We start from the raw sequence: 25,732 nt of genomic DNA on the forward strand, positions 1-25,732 counted from the left end.
CGTCTCCGAGGCGAGGGCCAGCGGTGCTTGCCGCTGGTAGCCACAGCTGGCGAACACGGACAGCAGAACGGCCAGGTTGCAGTCGATGACTGTGACCATCCGGATCGCAAGACGCATGAGGTAGGCATTGCCACATGGTCGGCTGGTGGGTTTCTTGAACTGAGGCCAGGAAAGTGGAACGGGCGTTTCGAATGTCGCTTGGCAGGTTTTGGGACGGTTCTGGAGACAGGCGATTGGGCTGTCAATCACAGCGTAGAATCTTTTGAACTCTGCCCTGTTACTGTGGTCCCTGTCGCCAATTTGCTTCGAAAAATTCGCCAGACCCGGTGGTTTTTCCGTGCCGCGGCTCAGGAAACCCTCAGTCAAGTTCACCTTCAAGGTGTCTACGAGCCACAAGGTGGCTTCGCCGCTATGGTTCACCTGGCTGAGTGACAGCTTCTTCAGCGTCTCCTGACCCCCGCTCTCTTTCGTGATTTCACCCACGTTGTCAAGAGGAGCCAGACAGCTGCTTGAGTGAACTTCGGCGAGTATGGATTTGCGCAAAATAAAAAGGTCGAGTGAAAACTGGAGATCCTCTGTGGCGGCAGTGCACGTGACATTAGGCCTATCCATTTTGGCGCTGTCATTCAGCACGCTGGAGAAGTCCCGGAGATCCGCCTTGTTCAATTCGATGTGGCACATCTCGAACGTCTTGATCAGTGAGCACCGATCGAAGACGGCGAAGAAGAACGCTGTGGATCCGTGCGGCTTCCCGTACATGCAACGCGCACGGCGGCTTTGCACGAGCTCGTCGATGGCTGCATTGTGTCTCACCAGGTCGTCCAGCACGTAGCAGGAGTCGACTGTCGCGAAGAGCTCGTGGATGTAAGCCTCGCTCGTGCCATGGTGCGCGTCGCAGTAGTGTATCAGCGCCTCAGCCTCGGGCACGTCGATCCAGTTCTCGGGGAAGACGAGCGTGCACAGGGCCTCACACCTGTCGAACACCGCGCACAGCATGTACAGACCAACGCTCGAGAAGTATACGCTCATGATCTCTAGCATGTAGAGCGTGATCACAGATAAGCGGAGTGTCTCTACAAGTTTTCTGGATGGGTAGTCGACCAGGTTGTGGTAACACATCTGGCCGTGCCTTAGGTTACAGCTGAGGTCAATGCCGTCCCTCATGAAAAGCTGGTTTTGCGAGATGCTGGAAGTGCACAGCTCCGCGAAGTCAATGGAGGGGTGTTTCATGAGCACCCAATAGACCAGTGCCAACGACCGCCTGCGTTGTATGTTCGAGGGGACGCGAAGCACGAGTCCGCACAAGGAAGCCAGTGGCAGCCAACTTGGTTTCAATTCGCGTAGCTCAATGTTGAAGTTGGAACGGAATTCTTTCCGGAAGCACAGCTCAGCAAGGAGAAAGCACCCGTCGACCACGCTTCCCGCGCGTGACTTGTCGTGATCCACCCGACAAAGGCTCGAGATGTTCACCAGGTGGCGAAGGTTGGAGAAGACCTGTTTGACCGACAGGCACACGCTGGGAAAACTGTTCACCAGGAACGCGGCGTACTCGCGAAGGCGGCCACTCCACGGTTCAATCTCGCAGACCTGGGAAGAAACTGCTCTTGTACAACTCTCTTCATAATGCACTACGATAATGCCCGGTTTCTGAGGCACGTGTTACAAGGGAGCATAGCAAGTAGCACGTTCACGTGGCGTTGTCCTGCAAACGAGCACACAATTACGCGCGTTGGCATAACTCGAGGGCTAATATGTCAAATTAGCTCTCTTTGAAAGCCTTACCTAACAATTGATACGTGTGTAAGCAAAGAGGCCTGGCTTCCGCTAGCACATGTAAAGAAAAATAGTACCCGAACAAATTTACTCTCCACCTCTTCGCCATTTCCCTCTTTGGAGAATACTGATCGCCAAGTTGCACTCCAAGAATTGCTCCGATGTATTCATTTCATCTTTAGATAAAGTTCACGCCTATTCAATTTGAAGAAAACGTCTTGCCGAACTAAAACTGACAGTGCCGTGGTCATCTTTGTCACGGTACAGTGTGCAGAATGTTTGCTTAAATAGTGTTTAACAGTAAAGAATCATTGCGATGGAAGCTACCGCTAGCGTCGACCAATCAGAAGCGTTGCCTACTGTTTCTCGGGGCAGCTTCGAACGCCTGAAAACGCATCATAGCCTACACTCCGCTGCAAGATAATTGTGTAACTTAGTCTAGGACGTCAGAAACATTCATACTTCACGAACTATTTAAGCATCAATGAAAGTAGACAGTTATTAAATGTGCCGGCTGATGCAACAGCTGCGAATATTCCAGGTGCAACAGGAGAATAGTCCCACGTCGTTACGTGAATCACATCGCACCCTGAATAGCGCTGTATTTCACGTTCACATACGCAAGCTGCTTAGGGAGGGCAATTCACAAGGAAATTGTGACTATATAAACCTTATAGTTCTGTCCTTGCTCCGTCCTGCGGTGACGTGTATTGACCATCGTTTGAGCAGTTGCCAATCTTGGGTACTGTCAGCCTAAATTTAAAAGCAAACAAATCGATACCGGCTGGGCTGCATTATAGCGTTTCCGGCTGTGCCTGCATTTGTAACGGTGACATACTTCAAGCTCCACTATGTACTATCTGAGTAGAAACAATTCACAAAGTGCAGCTACGGAATAAATGCACATAAGAACCTCTTTTGTTACAAGGAACAGGTGTTCCGATTAGGTTTTTCTTGTTCGCGTTTCAATTTATACTGACCGAACATTTATCTTGAACTACGAGTTCGAATTTCGTGGCAATGTCTCCGGCACGCAGGACCTTGATAATGCCGCCACGATCGGAATGCGACTACCTCTAGCGAGAACGGCAACCTTGTGCTCAGCAAGAGAGCATCATGAATACGTACTGAACCGTTGCCGCGTATGACAAAGGTTTTATTTATCGCAGCGAGCGACGAAGCTGAGAGTAAGGGAAGGGCCTCACGCTTCCTCTGGAGCGTCGCCGTCGCCTCAGGTCCATCGGCATCGTCGACCGCGGAGCCCGATCGCCTCCAGGTTCCGACGGAGTGCTGGTCGAAATCCCTGGAACGGAGCCGAGCTGGTTGCTGCGTCTTGCGTCTCGTGGTTCAGCAAGCATCTGCGCGATTTGGTGGGCGCGCCTTGCTCGTGGCACGCTCTCGCGCGGTTGCTTCACGAGGCGCGAGTCCGAAAAGGATGAGGAAGCGAAATACCGCTAGGTCAAGCTGTGCACTTGTGGACTATGTCTATGTGAAATGGGAAACTCGCTCGCCAAAGCTTCCCTGGATGGGCCAGTAGTACTATTCTGCCGGTCACGATGTACGTCTCCTCCTGGAAGTACAGAAACCTCTGTCTGAATTATGTTTCTAAAAAGAAAAAGGCAATCAGCATTATTGAGTTATGACTTCCAGCACCTGTAACACCTCTCGGAGTCTCAATGGTGTCTATCAAGGTACTGTGAATTTGCACTTAAAAGATTTACGATGACGCATTCTGCAGTTTAATTATTATTTGCAGCGGGAAGATATAATGCAATCCCCTCTCTGTTATTTCTTCTACGAACCAGATACATTTGAGTATTTATTCTTGGTCTGTCGTAGATTATCCCTACAAGTAAAAGACCTGTTTAGGCGGTTTCACCAACTCGAATTTTTACTTACTTCGTTAATATACTATCTATCTATCTATCTATCTATCTATCTATCTATCTATCTATCTATCTATCTATCTATCTATCTATCTATCTATCTATCTATCTATCTATCTATCTATCTATCTATCTATCTATCTATCTATCTATCTATCTATCTATCTATTAATCAGCCACAGGTGTGTTTGCCTTTCAACGCGTAGTTTCGTTTGCAATACAAAGTGATTTCTGCCAGAATTTTATATTGTCTTTCTTTTCTGTTTTCTTGGGCATTCCCATGCAAATTCTTAGTTTTATTTCATTCGTCATCAAGTGAATTTTGCATGATTCCTCGTGTTTCGTTCCTTTAACTCTTTTATTGGTTTAAATTTATTCCATGTATGTAATTTTTTTTCACATGTACCGCCAGCTTTTTGGCCAATCTGCCGTTTGGTTATGGGCTTTAATATAGAAATCAGCATCAAGCCGTGCGCTCGAAAACACGCGATTTGCAAAATTCTTTTAGGAGGATAGTGTCAGGGTAAGTTGTTGCTTGGCAGTTAACAACAGCAAAGTAAAGGGAAATGGAAGAGTTAAACGGAAACTTGGTCTTGTTGGACGCGTGATATAATAAAAAATCAGCCTCGCACGAAAGGCGAAGCATTGATAACGATATGAAAGCGCAAAACAAGTACACGAACTACGGTTCGTAGTTTCATCAGCAGCATCTAGTGCAGGACATTTTCGCTTATTGTATTAGCAAGCATAGTGTCACATAGGCACAGCCAGACATGATCCAATCTCACTCGTAAGGTTTGCTCTCGTTTTCCACAAGAAGGACACGGGCTAGAGTCGTCATATAAGAGAGTTTTTATCTTCTGCTTATGTGGCCTCGCGCGAAATTGGAAGGTCACTCCAATGTGCGACTTGCGACATTTTTGTTTAATCATATCATGAAGCTCACGAGACAGCCAACGTTTCCGTGCTCTAGATGGCCTTATTATTTTTTGCGTGGGACGTGTATATAATATGTTGGTTTTAAAATGTTAATGAAATGGAAATATGCAGAATCGTTGTCTTTTATCCGGTAAACGCTCTCCCAGGCTTGCTAAGTAACGGCGCGGCGACAAGCCTGAAGATTTGATGACGTAATTTACTGACTATAAACAGGTTGCTTACTTTTCCGAGTCGCATGAGGATTTTACTTACTAGCAAAATGATACCTATAGATGGTCACTATGATAAGTGTACACAACGACTGCCTCTGATGATTCAATATCTATGTTTGATATCAACAGATCTAATAAGGAGGTGCCGCGAATTGTCACACGTGTCGCTGTAGATATTGTATTTGAAAATCTGCAAGTTGTAATTAAAGTCTGGAAATACTTCTGAAGCTGGGGGGGTGAGAGGATGTTTATATTGACGTCACCTACTAAAACAAGATTAATTTTTTCTTCTGTGGCATAACTGATAAACTTTACAAGGAATACAAAAAAGCGTGTTGCATCACCTAATGGTGGCCACTACACAACGGAGAACAAGTTTTCACGGTTTTGTGTCGTTAGCACCTTATAATGAGAAGTTGCATCTGTTAAACCGTCGACAAGTTCAGCAACATCATCTGTGAGCAAAATCACAACGCCCTCCAATCGCTTATCCTGATGATAGCTGGAACAAGCACGACGTGGCCATTAACCAAGTTTCTCTCAACATTATGGCAGTAAGTGGTTTTCCGAAGCTACGTCATCTGCCTTACTTGCGAGAGATCGACCACTTTGATGAAAAAAACGTATTTCCTGGATTTTAGCTGATACAAAATATTTTACTTGAGAAGGCACACACCTGATATTTGAAAAAAAAGGAACTCCAAGAAAATGCTGACATTTGTTATTCCTATGTCATCTTCTCCAAGTAATCAAGGCGGGCAACAGGAACAATACAGCTACCCTCAGATTTTCGGGTCATTACGGATCTTGCCATTACGATACCAAGCATATTTCCAGCCGAGTGCTTTCTTTTTGCCGCTCAGAGCTCCTAACAAGCGCTTCATAGCTGGACATAAGTGTTTGCTTATGTAAATCGGAGTGCCGGGCTCCAATTCTATATCTTCAGTTGTCAGCGTTCTTTCTTCTAGCTTTCTCTGGAAAAGAGTCAGGCTTAGTCCTGTGCGTGAACTGTACCACATTATTAGCGGCCACGGCGGCCGCATTTCGATGGGGGCGAAATGCGAAAACACCCGTGTGCTTAGATTTAGGTGCACGTTAAAGAACCCCAGGTGGTCCAAATTTACGGAGTACTCCACAACGGCGTGCCTCATAATCAGAAAGTGGTTTTGGCACGTAAAACCCCAAATATTATATTATTATATTACATTATTAGGGCTATCAGCGTTGCCTGTAGTCGTCATCCGGTGGCAAGCTTCAACATCACAATCCTCAAAGGGTATATCAATTGCATCCGCAAGTGTTCTGGTTATTTCCAGGGTGCTTTCTTTCGACTTCAAAGGTACACCTTTGATTTCGACGTTGAAACACCTGGTATGCTGTTCATTTTGCAAGTGTTACTCCATGATCCTCGAGTTTTGCGAGCAGGGAATGTCGGTCCTTTTCCAGACCCACCGCTGTATGAATGCTGCGCAGACCAATAGTATTGCCGCGACCTAGATGCCGCGCAGATCAATAAAGATTGTATAATCTAGGAATACAGACCGTTTAGAACTAGAATTTAGAATCTAGAATACAGACCGAGTTAGAACAATTATTACCGAGTACTACTTCTCTGCCATCAAGCTCTGATATGAATGCTTGTTTAGCCCACTCTCAGGAAAATGGTGCAATTGCATCCACAACCCGTATAGAGCAAGTCAGGCCTGTTCCAGGTTCCTCAAACAAGGCAACTACTAGCCCGGGCAACGCTGTCTACCAAGATACGTCAAACATGCAAACTGACGTGAAGGCACAGAAAAGGTGTTCTCCCCTTGAGGCTACCACTTCACACTCAGTTAGTAAATCCAAGAAAATCCTCTATGAAGTCAACGCGAGATGTCATAATTTGGAGAAGGTTGTGGCCTCTGCTTTCCTTTCATCACTGGAAGTTAGAGGAGGGTGCTGCAGGGGAACTGCAGATCAATTTTCGTTGCTTCTACTGATTTAAACTTCTATCTTCTCAAATTTCTCCAGATGTAATTTTAGTGCAAGAAACTTGGTTATCCCTTGAAAAACAATTTCCTCTGCGCAGTATTAGGTCATTTCTCCTAGATCGCCAGTCTGGAGGTGGGGGACTGTTAAGTATGGTTTCAAGCAAGTTTTGCCAGAAGGCAAATATACCATTCCAGCTGATGTCTCGAGAAAGGGACATTCTAGCAGTAGAAATTACTCTCCCTAGCAGTAGGCCTTTCTCGTTGGTCAACATATACTTTTCCTCAGGTGTGCCGGATACGCGACCACAAGAGTCGGTTATGGCAAAATGCGGTAAAGATATAGTTTTGGCTGTTGACTTCAACTCTCATCATGTATCATGGGGATCGAGGACAGATCAGTGCGGAAAGCGTCTGTGGGACTGGGCAATAACAAATCACTTTTTGTGCCAAAATTTGAGATCAGTGACATTTTCACGGACAGTTTAGATCTGTGTTGGATCTTACATTTCCGTGTCCAGGTCATTCCACATCGGCATGGCAAAGGGTGATTGTCGGGACAACCAGCGATCATTTTCCAGTTGTGCTTGAAGCTTTAGGTCCGCAGCCCACCGCGGAGGCTCTTTTGTGGATTACCGTACATTTAAAATTGCTTGCGGACCACTTTCAAATCAATTGAAAATTCTCCATAGAAAGCTGAGGACATTTGCTCAATCATGGATACTTCGCGCACAAGATCAGAGTTCCAGTCAAAGGCACGCAGAGACACTGCTTCTACAAACTGATGGAATGAAGATTGCTCGCGGGACTACAAGCGACGTTAAGCCGCATGGAAACAACTCGATGCATAACCAGTCTACGAAAAACAGGAGCAACTATAAATTTATTGCTGGAACACTTAAACGAACGGTGTCTAAAGCAAAAGCCGATTACAATGTCCGACATTTCGAATTCCTTTCAAAAGCAAATAATAAGCATGCATTATTTCGGTTTTTAAGATCCCAAAAAATGAGTCCACGCCCCTTTAACTGGGATGTAATCGTGAGAGGGTTACAGACCCGATGCGCTACCTCTCTTTCCTTCTCTCCTGACGTACAGGGCACTTAAGAAGATTTCGAAGCGTCTTCTATGTTAGAATTGTCCCAAGCTGCTTCCTGTTTACCAGCTGCAGCACCAGGTGCCGATGGACTCACTACTAAGATAATTAAACTTCTCTTTGAAGTCACTCCTAACTGCTTGTTAGATGCCGTAAGTTACTCAATACAATATGCATGGATCCCTCCCGTGTGGAGAATTTCGAAGGTGACTACTCTGCTGAAAGACCGAACGTAAGGGTATGTTCTAGACAATATTCTGCATGTTTTCCTAAGATGAAGTTTTGTAAAATTAATAGAAAGACTATTAAACACACGTATGGTTAAATTTGTGACCACAAGAGAATTATCGAGCCCCTGCCAATTGTATTTAGACCAGTGATGTCAGTTTGGTTGCGCACACGTCGACCTAGAAAGCTGAATTCACTTGGCTCGTTACCAAAACAATATGCAGCTCTAGTTACATTAGACGTTTCTAAAGCATACGATAGTGTGGAATACCCTATATTAATAAATAGGATGCAGGATATTGGATTGCCTGACTGATTCGTGAGGTGGACTGCTGAGTTCTTGCAGGGCAGGGAGTTTTACTGTGCACAAAGTGGAATTTTATCGGGAAAATTCAGACAAACGCGCGGGGTTTTTCAAGGCACTGTTTTGTCCTGGCTGCCGTTTAACATCCTACTAGTCCTGTAATCAGAATGTAAGCACGTACGTTTATGCTGATGACATAGCGTTTTTTGCTTCAGCAAGTGATATTAAGTCATTGTACGAGTGCTTACAGGAATAGTTATGCGAGCTAGAAGCATGACTGGACAGTATTTGCTTGCTCCTTAATGCACAAGAGTGCCGTTCTTGTCTTTCCTCTACAAGACGCAGTTAGAATATTCCTTTCATACCGTCATTGCACTAACCGAAAGTAGAAAATGTGAAGTACCTTGGAAATATTTATGATTGAAATCTTAATTGTCATCGTCATGCTGAACATATAACTCAAAAGCTTTCCGTGCGATGGGGATATTAAGAAGGATAAGCAATAAATGATGGGACATGCGCAGAGACACACTCATAATGATGTACCGCATGTATATCCCACCTATACTAGTGGTCGGCTGCGTTTTTCTCCGGCGCCGGGGCTTACAAGCTACGTCCACTAGTTTTGCTTGAACGGGAAGCGCTTCGCTGATGTCTGAAGCCACCTAAGCTTGTAGTCAACGCTGTGCTCTACAAGGAATCACGATTACCTTCCCTTGAAATGAAGTTTAAAATACTCACCCTTCAAACATTCATAAGGGTCTATGAATCCCCACTAAGAAGGTGCCAGTTCATCTTCATCAAGCAACGAGCCCAATTTTTTGCATTCAAATGGCCACTGTTTTACACGGCAGAAGTCATTATATCACTATCATTATTGAATCCGTTAGATGTAAATATAGATGATGTAATCATCGCAAACAGCATCTCAAATTCACTGATTATTACTTATGAAAACTTATACCCGAATAATGTAAATCAGCTTCCGTCGCATATTCTTAACGGCTTACTCCAGGATCACTTCAATCAGCTTCACATTAACGTAATTATAGCAACGGATGCTTCGCAGTGGGAGGAAAAGGCAGGAGTTTGAATTTTTTCATCATCATTGCATAGGTCTTTTTCTATTCGGCTTCCCGACTTCACTCGAATATATCTAGCGGAATTCCTAGCTGTCTTCCTAGCTTTACAAAAGCTACAAAATTCCTGGACAACCGCGATAATAATCACAAGTTCTTTGTCGCTGTGCACCTCATTTACTGGTCCCGGCGTGTCGCATATATTAAAAACCTTGTACTCAGTAGCTCCAAGTCATTTGCGGAGTTTACGATTAATATGGGTACCTGGGCACAAAGGCATACCTATTATTGAGGTGGCGGACAGCTTGGGCAAGGCTTCTATCAGAGGGCCCGTGCTTACACTTCTTCCAACGATTTTACCAGGTCTGTCAGGTTCAGAAGGTACAACCTTTTAACATCAAAATCAAATCGGACAAACGGAAGTCCCATTAATGAGACTGCGTTGTCGAGTGCCATCACTAAATTTTTACATGCATCGATCTGGTCTGAAAATATCCCCATTGTGCCATTTTTGCAACTCATGAGAGACGATCGAGCACTACTTACTGGAATGCCGGCGTTTCTCCTCCCTGAGAAAAATGACATTAGAAATTACAGTGTGACAGTTCGCCCTGCCATTGAACACTCCGGTACTGCTGCCTTTCGGAGCGTCTGTGCTTGGGCGCTCACAGAGGAATGTGTGCGCCGCCTTAGAAAAATTCTTTATTAAATAAAACAGATTTCATTGGTGACCGTATTATTGTTTTCATTCCTTCTTTATTGCCTGATTTATATTATATACAATTTTTTTTCTCTTGATTGAATGGCAGTCTACTGAACAGTTTTGAATTTTCCTCGCTTAAATTTATGCAACAAGATTATACATTTTTAAATTCATTACCTGAACACATAAGCCAAGTCTGCCCGACTCTTGGCCAATGCCCGTGAGTGGGTATGCGCCAAACGCATCAAGGGCATCATCATCATCTACCGCTGGCACTACCGATGCAAGTTTCACCATAAAGATGATCCATTCGTAAATTTTTATTGAAATAATTGTGGCTTCAGACTGGTCCCCAGTAATGGTATGTGATAACCCTGAAACTGCCTAATACACATTTTCACAAGTAATTTCTAATGCTACTGAATTCTAAAAATGAATTCTAAAATTGTAAAAGAAAACATATTCAGCTGCTCGTTACCCACGGTTATCCACCAGTTTGCTAAATTGCTTACGGAAAAAAAGATTACCTGTACAGAAAAAAAAAGGCATTTACCACTGCACTTCACGAATCGTATAATAAATATTCTAACTTACTAGGAAAACTATCCAAATAGGTTAAACCGACCTATTATGAAAATAAAATGAGGTCTGCAGGTAATGACGTAAAAAAAAACAATGGAAAGTATTAAACTTTTTTAGATCGATTCAATCATGCCGAAATAACTGATACAATCGGGGGATCTGCTTCTTGATAATCCGTTGGACGTTGAAAACTCCATTAATTTCTTCTGTGCAGATACTGAAGGGTGCGACGATTCATTGACCGAGACTTACCCCCGTGGGCCTCATAGCTTTTTCCTTTATGCCGCGACACCTGAATACATCATTATGTCGCTTTAATTGTCCCAAGCTGAGAATCGTCCACTAGAAACCACAAAAAAACTCACGGATAATTCTTTATGTGCAGTTAAAGTACAAATGCAGGCCTCACAATGCAACATGAGTAGAGATACGTTAGCCACAATATAGAAGAATGGCGATTGCACGTCTATTAAAATGTGGCATGATCTGAACAACATGACGCTGTTTCTAACTTCATCCTAACTAAATGTGCAATAGAACATGTACATCGATGGTAAAAACAAAGCTCTGAAAAATGCAGTATAGTAGCTATGTATACATCCCTTTGCTGGCGCCATTTGCGCCAGACGTTTTGCCCTACCAAACCTCTTTAGCATACAGTGCAAGAGAAATGTTTTCACAAATCATCATTAAAAATCGCATTTGACGTCCCGCTTCTCTTCATCATACAGCTAGTCCTGTGCATGCCTATCTCCTGAAGAACTGCAGTCCGGTTCGCGACGACATTTCAGGAGAGGCGCACATGTCACATGATAGATGCTAAGCGAAAGTCAACACATTGTAATCCGGTACTGTACAATAGACTTTCGAAGCTCAGGTACGACCGTATCTTCATCCAGCAGTCGAAGTCATTTTTACAGAGCTGACCAGGGTGGACCCTTCCAGTTGTGTCGCGACAGTACTCGACTACCGCTGACGACACCAGAGAGGGTCAGGAAGTTCGCGTGCGAGTATTGTCACTGGGGAGCGATCGTCTCTCCCACGTCGCATTTGGTCAGATTCGCCAGTGGCGACATGCGAACGAGCAGCGCCCGGCTGTCGCGAACCTCCTTGAAAGCCGGGGCCGACCGTCTTGGAATTGTAGCCGGGAGGCACCACGAACCACCTCGCGTCTTAGAGTAGGGACTAGTTAACCTGCGATGCGCCGCGTACGTCGAAGACATTCTGTTCACAGTCTCGCTGTTTGTAGACCATCCTGCTCAAGAGCGTGTGGTGGGTTTCTTGGCCGTCCGACAGCTTTATCAACGGGAAGACCTCAGAGTGCGGCGACTCCGCGTTGGACATAAGATGGTTGGTAATCCAATGTCCAGCCATTGAAGATGAGGGAGCAGAGGCTGCGGCTCTTGACCATGTCTCTGAGCAGCGTCATAGACGGCGACGTCTCCGTGGCGAGGGCCAGCGGTGCCTCCCGCTGGTAGCTACAGCTGGCGAACACGGACAGCAGAACGGCCAGGTTGAATTCGATGACTGTGGCCATCCGGACCGCAAGACGCGTGAGGTGGGCGTTGCCGCATGGTCGGCTGGTGGGTTTCTTGAACTGAGGCCAGGAAAGTGGAACAGGCGTATCGAACTTCGCTTGCCAGGTCTTGGGACGGTTCTGGAGATAGGCGACCAGGCTGTCGATGGCATCGTAGCATCCTTCGAACTCTGCCCTGCTACAGTGGCAGAGTTCGAAGTGGCAGAGCAGGCTGTCGCCGATTTGCTTCGATAAATTCGTTAGGCCCGGCTGTTTTTCCGTGCTGAGGCTGAGAGAACCCTGCGTCAAGTTGACCTTCAGGGTGTTTACGAGCCGCAAGGTGCCGTGGCCGCTAAGATACATCTGGCTGAGTGGCAGCTTTATGAGCGTCTCATGACCCCCGCTCTCTTTCTTTATTTCACCCAAGTTGTTGACGGGAGCCAGACAGCTGCTGACGTGAACATCGGCGAGTATTGATTTGCGCAAAATAAAACTGCCGAGTGAAAACTGGGGACCCACGGCGACGGCAGTGCACGTGGCATTCGGCCTCTGCATTTTGACGCTGTCTTTCAGCACGCTGGAGAAGTCCCGGAGATCCGCCTTGTTCAATTCGATGTGGCACATCTCGAACTTCTTGATCGGCGAGCACCGATCGGGGACGGCGGCGAATAACGCTGCGAATCCATGCGGCTTTCGGTACGTGCAACATGCACGGCGGCTTAGCAAGAGCTCGTCGATGGCTGCGTTGTGTGTCACCAGGTCGTCCAGCACGTAGCAGGAGTCGACTGTCGCGAAGAGCTCGTGGATGTAAGCCTCGCTCGTGCCATGGTGCGCGTCGCAGTAGTGTATCAGCGCCTCAGACTCGGGCTCCTCGATCCAGTTCTCGGGGAAGACGAGCGTGCACAGGGACTCACACCTGACGAACAGCTCGCACAGCATGTACAGGCCAACGCTCGAGAAGTACACGCTCATGATCTCTAGCATGTAGAGCGTGACCACTGGTAAGCGGAGTGTGTCTACAAGTTTTCTGGATGGGTAGTCGACCAGGTTGTAGTAACACATCTGGCCGTGCCTTAGGTTACAGCTCAGGTCAATGCCGTCCCTCATGAAAAGCTGGTTTTGCGAGATGCTGGAAGTGCACAGCTCCGCGAAGTCAATGGAGGGGTGTTTCATGAGCACCCAATAGACCAGTGCCAACGACCGCCTGCGTTGTATGTTGGAGGGGACGCGAAGCACGAGTCCGCACAAGGAAGGCAGTGGCACCCAACTTGGTCTCAGTTCGCGTAGCTCGATGTTGAAGTTGGAACGGAAATCTTTCCGGACGGACAGCTCAGCAAGGAGGAAGCACCCGTCGACCTCGCTTCCCGAGCGTGACTTGTCGTGATCCACCCGACAAAGGCTCGAGATGTTCACCAGGTGGCGAAGGTTGGAGAAGACCTGTTTGACCGACAGGCACACGCTGGGAAAGCTCTTCACCAGGAACGCGGCGAACTCGCGCAGGCGGCCACTCCACGGTTCAATCTCGCAGACCTGGGAAGAAACTGCTCTTGTACAACTCTCTTCATAATGCACTACGATAATGCCCGGTTTCTGAGGCACGTGTTACAAGGGAGCATAGTAAGTAGCACATTCACGTGGTGTTCTCCTGCAAACGAGCGCGCAATTACGCGCGTTGGCATTAGTCGACTGCTAATATATCAAATGAGCTCTCCTTGAAAGCCTTACCTAACAAATGATACGTTTGTAAGCAAAGAGGCCTGGCTTCCACTAGCACATATAAAGAAAAATAGTACCCGAACAAATTGACTCTCCACCTCTTCGCCATTTCCCTCTTTGGAGAATACTGATCGCCAAGTTGCAAGTCGAAAAATTGCTCCGAAGTATTCATTTCATCTTTAGATAAAGTTCACGCCTATTCAATTTGCAGAAAACGTCTTGCCGAACTGAAACTGACTGTACCGTGGTCATCTTTGTCACGGTACAGTGTGCAGAATGTTTGCTTAAATACTGTTTAACAGTAGGGAATCATTGCGATGGAAGCTAGCGCTAGCGTCGACCAATCAGAAGCGTTGCCTACTGTTTCTCGGGGCAGCTTCGAAAGCCTGAAAACGCATCATAGCCTACACTTCGCTGCAAGATAATTGTGTAACTTAGTCTAGGACGTCAAAAACATTCATACTACAAGAACTATTTAAGCATCAATGAAAGTAGACAGTTATTAAATATGCCGGCTGATGCGACAGCCGTGAATATTCCGGGTGCAACAGGAGAATAGGCCCACGTCGTTACGTGAAGCACATCGCACCCTGAATAGCGCTGTATTTCACGTTCACATACGCAAGCTGCTTCGGGAGGGCAATTCACAAGGAAATTGTGACTATATAAACCGTATAGTTCTGTCCTTGCTCTGTCCTGCGGTGACGTGTATTGAGCATCGTTTGAGCAGTTGCCAATCTTGGGTACTGTCAGCCTAAATATAAACGCAAACAAATCGATACCGGCTGTGCTGCATTATTGCGTTTCCGGCTGTGCCTGCAGTTGTAACGGTGACCTACTTCAAGCTTCACTATGTGCTATCTGAGTAGAGACAATTCACAAAGTGCAGCTACGGAACAAATGCACATAACAACCTCTTTTGTTACAAGGAACAGGTCCTCCGATTAGGTTTTTCTTGTTCGCGTTTCAATTTATACTGACCGAACATTTATCTGGAACGACGAGTTCGAATTTCGTGGCAACGTCTCCGGCACGCAGGACCTTGATAATGCCGCCACGATCGGAATGCGACTACCTCGAGCGAGAACGGCAACCTCGTGCTCAGCAAGAGAGCATCATGAATACGTACTGAACCGTTGCCGCGTGTGACAAAGGTTTTATTCATCGCAGCGAGCGACGAAGCTGAGAGTAAGTGAAGGGCCTCACACTTCCTCTGGAGCGGCGCCGTCGCCTCAGGTCCATCGGCATCGTCGACCGCGGAGCCCGATCGCCTCCAGGTTCGGACGCACTGCTGGTCGAAATCCCTGGAACGGAGCCGAGCTGGTTGCTGCGTCGTGCGTCTCGTGGTTCAGCGAGCATCTGCGAGATTTGGTGGCCGCGCCTTACTCGTGGCACGCTCTCGCGCGGTTGCTTCACGATGCGCGAGTCCGAAAAGGATGAGGAAGCGAAATGCCGCTAGGTCAAGCTGTGCACGTGTGGACTATGTCTATGGGAAAAGTAAGACTCGCTCGCCAAAGCTTCCCTGGATGGCCCAGTAGTACTCTTTTGCCGGTCACGATGTACGGCTCCTCATGGAAGTACAGAAACCTCTGTCTGAATTATGTTTCTAAAAAGAAAAAAAACACAATCAGTATTATTGAGCTGTGACTCAATAAGTCTCAATGGTTTCTACAAAGGTACTATGAAGTTGCACTTAAAAGATTTAGGATGCCGCATACTGCAGTCAAATATTTATTTGCAGGTCCGACGCAGTATCGACGCAGTATCGAATTGCTGCATCGAACCAGATACATTTGATTATTTATTATTGTTATGTCGTCGATTCTCCCTACAAATAAAAGACATCTTTAGGCTGTTTCGCCAACTCAGATTTTTAGTTTCATCGCTTGTTATACTATCTATCTATCTATCTATCTATCTATCTATCTATCTATCTATCTATCTATCTATCTATCTATCTATCTATCTATCTATCTATCTATCTATCTATCTATCTATCTATCTATCTATCTATCTATCTATCTATCTATCTATCAGCCAGCTAGTTTTTTGCCTTACAACCTGCTGTTTCATTTGCAACACAAGCGATTTCTGCCATGATTTCATACTCATACGGATTCTTAGTTTTATTTCATTCACCAGCAAGTGAATCATGGATGACTGCCCTTGTGTTTGTTTTCGTTAATTAGTTGATTGATTTTAAATTTTGCCATGATTCTGATTTGTTTTTAATGTAACGTGATCTTCTTGGCGAATCTCCCACTGTGGGTATGTGCCGTAATATAGATACCATCATCAAGCCATGCGCTCGCAAATGCGCGATTTGAAAAATTCCTTTAGCGCAACTGCTACTGGGTAAGTTGTTGCTTCATAAATAACAACAGCAAAATAAACAGAAATAGAGGAGTTAAACGGAAAGTTGTGCTACTTGGAAACGTCGTGTGATAAAAAATGTTGGAGTTTCGCACGAAAGGCGAAGCATTGATAGCGTAATGAAAGTATAAAACGAGTACACGAAGTACAGTTCAGAGTTTCATAAACAGTATAAATTGCAGCAAATTTTCGCTCACTAAAGGAAGAAGCATGGTGTTACACACGGACTGACACGCATGAACCGATCTCATTTGTAATGTTTGCTCACGTTTTCTACAAAAACGACAAGGGGTACAGCCGTCACATAATACAGTTTTCTTCTTCTGCTTATGCGGCCTCGTGCGAAATTGACATGTCGCTCGCACGTGCGACTTCAGCGCACGCACGCACGCAAAAAGAAAAAGAAAACGGCCTCGACTGATTATGTGCTGAGTAGTGACAACTCAGTGCAGCAACTCTGCTGCGGCAGTCGTGGCCGGCTGGTTAAGGCGATGGACAAGAAATCAATTTGTGTCTACGCACACGGCTTCGAATCTTGTGGACTGCGCGAATTGTTTTTGTTACGAACCTGCGTGCCTATATTCAGCATTCTTGTAGATGAAGCCATTCTCTTACTTTTAGTTACATTTTTCGCGTCAAATATTAACGATAAATGTTTCAACAGAAACCATCTCACGATGACTATGGACGTTAATGCGACTAGCATTCAGGCAATGCAGTGGCGCACGGCATTGCTGAATACACGTTTATTAAAATATGTAGGGTCGATTTTGAGATTTACATTGCTTTGACTATATGCTACATTCTGTTTCCCGGAACGTACAATCTTGCTGTGACTTGCTCGCCAGGGTTGGCCATGACCGTGCCGATGGCAATACGACGACGACGCAGTGACTGTCTAGTAGGTCACCACCTGATGAGAGTTCCAAAGGGAGTGTATCATTCCCGGTTGCTCTACACTTGACGAACAGTTTTAGCATCTGCTGAGTATAGTGGTGCAATCAGCACATTCCAAATGTCGTCGGGCGGGCAGCCGAGGAGAAATGCGTTCAGAACTTGTAGGCGTGGACGTACAATGAGACTAGCCACGGCCTAGACCATCGTAAATCATAGCCAGAGCCTTCAGGTTCATGATGTAACATGTACACGCAATCTCGAGCCTCTTCGAGCATGCGGGCAGTGATCAAGAGAAACTTCGTTGTATGGCTTCGTCCGTCGTGTCGCGGCTCGCCGCAACCTGTTAGAAAGCCGGTTCTTGGCACCTTAAACACGCTCGCGCAAGGAAGCATGAACACATTTCATTCGATGACCGCGGAAACTCGTTGTCGGAACGTTGGAGTGAGGAAGCGCGGCAGCTGCAGCGAGCGAAATAACCTTCGTGCTGCGTCTCACATCAACGTGAACTAAGCCGCAGAAACGCAGCAAGTGGCAGACTGTGTGCTCGTCGCAGGTGACTGTCCAGATAAAGTAGCCCGTGCGGGCGCACGCGGCTACTTGGGGCCGACCAGGCTGGAATGCCCCCCTCCCCCCCCCCGTCCCGGTCCTGCCCTCCAAGCCTCGTGCGTGGCAGAACAGGGCGCTTCCATTTCACTTCCCTCCCTTGCGTGAGCGAGATTGAGCCGCGATCGCCGGCTCATCCACGCACGGCTTCTCTCGCGCATAGAACACGGCGCGCCGCGACGAATTTATCGCCTTTGGATTTCACACAGCAGCTCATGGCGACGGCGACGGTAGAAATGCGCCAGAATTGTCCATATATTTGCTATCGCAATAAAACTAGAGAAGCCTGGAACAGAAAAACAACGCAGTGTCCAGTACTCATATGACGACATCGTACTCCCGGGGAAGAGATTCAATCACCGAGGTTAACCACTACGCCGGTTCCCAATTTTATCCCCGACGCCTCCAAGGTACACTCATGTCGGAGCAAGGCAATAAAGCAGGCTGACAGCCATTAAGAGAGGGGCTAATATTTCTTCATACCTTCGTACATATAAAAGCGCGATAATCGCCACAATTGCATTCTGCTCTTCCTTAGTACCCGACATATTTCCTCTCGAAAACCTCGCGAAATTAGTTCTCTTTAAACGAATCCTAACCAACGAAATTAATTAGATAGGTCCCGCTTCGCTACCTGGAAACTCGATTCTCTTACAATTAGCCTCATCGTCGTCATAGAGCCGGCACATGGTTTCACAGAAGAGAGTACATATTTCCGCCACAGGCCACTTCTCTAGCGTGTTCTGGTCGGTTGTCCCGAATGACGCCACGACACTATCGCTGTTAGCTTGAGTCCTACTTCCTGACAATTTCGGCACGCACTCTTCATCAACTGCGCTCGTGTTTGAAGAGCTCACTGGAAAATCGCGTCCTTGCATTTCCACCATGGTCGTGTTCTAACTCCAGTGGTGTCGCGTGTCGTCTGCCTTTTGTGTTTTAAGCCTTTGCATCTCGTGGTTTTATATTTAGCCACTGCTACCAGCTCTCCCAGAGTGACGCGCTCTAATTTCTTCCGCACTTTCACCGACCCTTCCAAAATGCGGCCCAGTTCCCTCAACCGTTTTGCGTATTTGCTTGAAAATAGGTAGGGGTACCTTAGCGAAACATCCCGCGATACAGTTGCCTTTGTGGCTAAGGTTCCAAATGGGCCATACATGCATACCTGCTTGATTTGCATGTAAAACGTTGCGCTTATCAACCCCGTAACTGATGCATATCTTTTCACCTGTCAGCTGGTTCTACCATGCGGAGGTATGAAGCATGTTGAAGGTTGAAGAGCAGTTTCGGAGCACGCGGAAATGCTTCCCGTTAACTGTGACATGCGTATTTAAGGGAGAGGAACTCGTGTAGTCCTGCAACCTGCCGCTACGTGAACTACCTTCTGACTGTTAAAGCTATGAACTAGCATTTTATCATCGGAAGCTTTCCTCTATTGTGCTGCCCTAGCACCCGAACGCTCGGTCGACTTTCCCTCAACTACTGCGGGCTGAAAGCACCCGCTGGCACTGGCAGCTCCTGATCGCGCGCGCTTTCTCCTTCGTGTGGCACGCACCGCTGCCCCCTTCTTGCGGCCCAGCGGTTTTTTATTCTGTCATTCAGGCACTTCCTTCTCGAGAGATCGGCTACACACGAACTCGTCCATGAATTTGACGGCCCAGACAACAGTGTCCACGCCTAGTCTGACCTGCATCTATAATTTAACATTGCCACGGAGCTTGTAGAAGAACTGCTCTAGCCTGAAGCACTCTATCACTTCCTCGTGGTTGCCAAAAGTTCCGGCATCTTTCAGCCCCGCTCGCATGTTGGCTATCAGGAAGTACGCAAACTTGGCACAAGATTCGTTTTTGACCTTTTTGGCCTCACTAACCTACTGCTAGAACGCCTCTGCCAAACGCTTGTACTTGTTCAGTAGATTCGACTGCGTTGTAGTCTTCCGGATTGTGTTTCTCGTTAGGCAAATTCATTGGCTGTTCCGCGTGGCAGCAACGTGAGCATGGCGGTGCGGCCAGTTGTCTCTACCACAACCCGCTTTCTTGCAAACCTGCTCTAGGTTTACATGGGGAGAAGCCGCTATTCTGTCGGGGTCTATACGACTGCATCAGGTCCTTCATCTTGAGCGATTTGCGTTTGCTTTCGCTTAACGTGGGCATAGCTCTCCTCGTATATTCGGCCTGTTTAATTTAAACGCTAGGCGTTTCGTCTGAAATCCCTCCTCCCGTGCCTCTCTGCTTTTGTGTCACGGAATAAAAGCTCCTATTTTACTTCGAGTGTCAAGGGCTCCACTTCTGATTGACGTTTCAGGCGCTGCTGTTTTACTTTACATGCGAAGCTGTCAGCTTTTAGCTTTACAATCTAAGCACTCCTATTTTGCTTCACGTGCTAAGCGCTCCTCTTTTGCTAAACACGCTCGCGAAGCGCTCCTGTTCTTGTGGTTGTTCTAAGCGCTACACCGTGACTTCATCTGTTAAACACTCCTATTTTTCTTCACTAGAACTGCAGCTTGGGCTTGTTGGTTTTCCATCCTGGTGTTAACAGCGCACAACGTAGACGGGACACGAGATGAGAAGACGACACCACCAAGCGGTGACTTTCAACAACTTTTTTTTTGAAACACAGCTTCTTATACTGTCGCCCCCACATGTGATAGACACGTGATTGCACATCATGTGAAGCATGCACTTTCTTGCGCTCAAGATAATGATTGTACGAGCAAAAGCTCAAGTTATTTTTTTGTTTGTAACAAGGACGGCGTGCTAACGCATTGGTCACGAAGTCTGGCACTTTCGGCTGCCTTAATTACGTCCCGAACCCGCTGGTCATTGTGTTTTTTTCAGTCGTGTTTCTTTCAAATAAACGCTGTTGAAAGTCAGCGCTTGTGGTGTCGTCTTCTCGTCTCGTGTCTCGTCTACGTTTTGCTTCACATTCCAAGCGCTCTTGTTTGGCGGGGAGTGGGAATTGGCGTCACCGTAGCACAATTGGCAGTGCAACGCGCGTGTAATGCGGAGGTTGTTGGTTCGGCTGTCACCAACAGCAAGTTATTGTTTCCTTCATTTCCCTTGAGCTTCTCGTTTTTACACCTAAATAATAACTACGAATAATTTGTCCCTATGCCATCTTTTTCTTTTCTTCATTATCTGTTGGCTATATATATGGTTCTGACTAACAAATGTCTGCACGCGTTTTCACAGAAACATTCCCCGTGTAAACCACGCCCCTCGGTTCCCCTTATTTTCTTCCAGTATATGACAACAAGATAGTTTTGGTTCTAGTCTGCTAATTAGTCTTTCTTGCAGTCTAGTCAAGCAGTAGTTTTATGTTTTACTTAGCAACCAATGATGCCTTCCATTGTAACAGGCCTAAATAACCGTCATCGTCACACTGCGCATGCCTTCCTATAAACCCAATACCCGCATCAAGACGACAAGTTGGGTCAGTTGGCTATGATTCATAGTAAGGTTAGTTACAGCGCAACACAAGACACGGACGAAAGGAAGGTATCAAACGACAACCACGGCGCTGACTCTCAACTGATATTTTATTGAAGATATGTCTAACATATACATAGGTGCCAGTTCATAACCATGACGTGCACGAGACACAGAGGTATACATCGAGGCAACTCTGACCAACTGACGCATAATCAAAATTGACATAGGTAACGCAGTTCCTTGTCATTAAGAGCGATGGACGGTTCGCTGATACATGCCTTGTCCCTAATTTTTATGTTGTAAGCCTCAGCGATTTCCTCTGCAAATTGGCTTGCGTGTTACTAATGACATTAATTTTTTTTAAATATGGGCGACGACCGCACGACTTGCAATGCTCCGGGATATCAAGTGGCGCAACCGCTTGAATAGATAGCTCGTGCTCCCTAAGTCAAGCATTCACACATCGCTTCATTTGTCCCACGTACTCTCTACCACAAGATAATGGAATGGCATATACAACTTGCTTAGCACAAGTGATGTACCCGCTCACGTGTTTGACAGTGCATTTTCCCTTTACTTGATTATCCTTCAGCAAATTATCAACTAACGGGCATATGCAACCTATCTTATGTTTCGCAGAAAAACGAGCATCGAGGCTGTACCTTGAACCGATGTTCTTAAGCCCGTGCGCAAAATTGTGTACGTAAGGTACTACTGCGTTTTTCCATTTTATTCTAATTTAATTTTACATCTTGATTATTTATGCTCTTGACGCCACGAACGATACTTTTACTGAAAGATGAAATAATAACTTGGGGTATAACCAGCGTCCAGTAAACGATTTACGTGATCAGGCAAAACGCCTTCGACATGTGAAAACACGACTTCTTTAATGCAGAATTTAGGATAGTCTTCGCTATAGCCTGCTTCACTACCTTAGGATGACCGTATTTATAGTTGAAAATAGGATCAACCGACCTGGGATCCTAGTTAAGTACGTCGTGATTTCTACAGAGGAATCTTGTGCGCTTGACAATACTTGATCTTTTCCGGATAGCCTATTCGTATACAGTGTGCAAATTTTCATCAAGCATAAGTAGTCGACATCATTATAGCAGGAAGAGGCTTGTAGCCTTGGTCACCTATAAATGAACTGGAGATTAAATTGTCCAAGACCAAATCAACAACATTCACGGCTAAAGATAGCAAGTTTCAACGTGGTCAGACATAATTTGGCTCCGAAAGAATTTACATCGCAGAACGCGCATATGACTCGTAGGTGCGCATATTTCGACTCACCCGAGTTGGAATAGCCATGAAAATGCCATTGTAATTAAGCTTTCTCGTATAAAAGAAGTAAAAGCTGGCATCGACACTTCCTTCTAACTAAAGTCAATATTTGATTGTATAATTCCAAGTTTTTGTCACACCTGAATTATTGCCAGCTTGAATGGGCAACAACCACTCTCTCAAAAACGTTTCATGTTACACAACAAGGTATGGCGCGTAATGTCCAATGAAAGCATCTTCATACAAGCAGATGAGCAGTTCGTTGGGTTCTTAATTTTCGTCTTCACCACTCTAGGCCTACTGATATGTATAGGAGAAAAATAACAGCTGATATGAATAGCCTGCGCACACAGGCGCATCTTCATACCAATGTACCCTTGTATAACAGCAGACACTCAGAGCTTCGGCACGTTCCGAAATGCCGAACTAACTGCGGAACTAACGCTTTCGTTAACACACTACTAAGTCTGGCGAACAAACTTAATTTATTGAGTTAATAATGTGTAACATTTCTCGAAAGACTCCAATTGACATCGATCGTCATGTGTCCATGCCATGTGTTTCTTTCATTCAATCGAATGAGTTTGCGTAAGGTATTGCACGATATTAGTTTGTTACAATCTACAATCCTTCAGTATGCAATGCAACCGTCTTTTGTCTTCTGTAAGGCCTTTCATATAAACGTTTATCTTTTGTTGCATTAGCAACTTACCGTGAAATTCTTTTTTTAATTGATTGTCGCGCATTTGATACTGCTTTAACTTTTTCCTTTCCGTAAATACTTCGCTTTGTCATTTCAATACTTCTGTGTTGCTACTCACGTTCAATTTTACGTTATTTGCCGCCAATATCCAGAAACAGATTTACAGCGTAAGCTGGTACGGGCTCAATCCAATAGGCGTTCCGGTTGGTGATGTCCGCCATGGCCACCGGTGGTGTCCGTCGCAGCTATCGCAATGAATGATAAAAATACCCAGATCCCATCGAGATTTAATCTGGGCCCTCTTAACGCCAGTGCGCTACTCTATCACTGCGCCCCGCCAGCGCTTGCTATCTGCCGCAGGAATATAAAGGCGTCCCATACAGGCGTCCTAGAGCGCCAGGAATCACGCGATGTGAGATGCGCGCCGCGTAGCGTCGATACATGCACAATTTGCATTGCAGTTGCACACTATTTCACAAGGTGACGGGTACCAGCAGTTACGTCGCAAACTGCCACGTTGCAAGGCATACGACAGATCCTCCGCGTAGTCCCGATAGCTCTGCTTGCATTTCGGTACGCGTTGTGGCAACCCCTCGGAAGGTACGAACTGCCGTTGAAGCCACTGCCGCTGGCTCGGCAGTGCCGTGGGGATCGGCCCACATTTTACAGCGAAGCTGTTTTATAGCCAAGATTCCGGGATTTCTCCGTGGCGTAACGTCGGTAGAAAGCTATCATCTATGACTCATAACCCCAAGTGCAATCGCTCATACACCCGTAAGGCAAAGGCTACAAGCACTCAACAAAGTGATGCGAAAAGTGCATGCCTTCTTTGGAGTCATCCATAATACCGAATAGCATACGTTTCAGTGAACAACAACCTCAAAGCAAGCACCCAAACCACATAATTGATCATGAGGCGCTCCTGGGCCATTATTCAATGCAAGGCAAGTAGCGCTTCCAGGATCCGTTTCCCGGTAAAGATTACTGTTGCTGCAACAAAAACTTTCGCTGCAACAAGAGCTTTCGCTGCAACTTGTATGTTGTCTTAATGGTCACAAGCTGATAATCGTGTGCTAGAAACCAGAAAAACTCACCAATAATTCTTTATGTGCAAATAATGTACAAATGTAGGCCTCAAAATACAACATGAGCAGAAATACGTTAGCGACAAAACAGAAGAATAGCAATGACACGTTTTTTTAAACCTGACATTATCTCGACAACGTGAAGCTATTTCTAAGTTGATTCTAACTAAATGTGCCCAAATACACGTACATGGAAGTTGAAAACAAAGTTCTGAAGAATACAGTATAGCAGGTATGCATGCATCCCTTTGGTAACGCCCTTTGCGCCGAGCCAGGCGTCCACACAATTAACAGAGGACGTGCTGCCACAGATCTTGCACAATACGAAACCTCATTAGCGTTCACTGCAGGAGAAATGTTTTCACAGATTATGATGAAGAAATCGGGCTTGAAGTTCAGGTTCTGTTCATCGTAATGGTGATCCTGCGTATGCCTATCTCCTGAAGAACTGCAGTCCGGTTCGCGACAACGCGACGCCGGGAGAGGCGCACAATGCCACATGATATAGGCTACGCAAAAGTCAACACATTGCAATCCGGTCCTCTACAATATATATTCGAGGCTCAGGTACGACCGTATCTTCATGCAGTAGTATAAGAAAATATTGTGCAGCTTAAGAGGGTGGACGCTTCCAGCTGGGTCGCGACAGCACTCCACTGCCATTGACGACACGAGCAAGGGCCAGGAAATTCGCGTCCACGTATTGTCACTGGCGAGTGATCATCTCACCCGCTTCCGTTTTGGTCAGGTCCGCCAGTGCCGAGACGCCCCTGAGCAGCGTCCGGCTGTCGCGCACGTCCTAGAACCCAGGGCAGCCGTCTTCGAATTGCAGCCGTGCGGCACCACGAACCACCACGCGTCCTGGAGCAGGGACAGGTTAGTTTTCGACGCGTCGCGTACGTCGAATACATTCTGTTCACAGTCCCGCTGTTTGCAGACCATCCAGTTCAAGACCCTGTAGTGGGTTTCCAGGAAGCCCGACAGCTTTATCAAAAAGAAGATGCCAGATTGCGGCAAAACGGCGGTGGACATGAGATGGTTAGGTGTGCTCGCAGTGCATAGCACGCCACTTAAGTTGGTCGCCGCGTGGTAATCGAACGTCCAGCCACTGGAGATGAGGGAGCTGAGGCTGCGGCTCTTGCCGATGTCGCTGACCAGCGTTATAGACGGCGACGTTTCCGTGGCGAGGGCCAGCAGCGCTTCCCGCTGGTAGTCACAGCTGGCGAACACGGACAGCAGAACGGCCAGGTTGCAGTCGATGACTGTGTTCATCCGGACCGCAAGACGCGTGAGGTAGGCGTTGCCACATGGTCGGCTGGTAGGTTTATTGAACTGAGGCCAGGAAAGTG

Source organism: Dermacentor variabilis, unplaced genomic scaffold (assembly GCF_050947875.1).
Source record: "Dermacentor variabilis isolate Ectoservices unplaced genomic scaffold, ASM5094787v1 scaffold_15, whole genome shotgun sequence".
NCBI lineage: Eukaryota > Metazoa > Arthropoda > Arachnida > Ixodida > Ixodidae > Dermacentor > Dermacentor variabilis.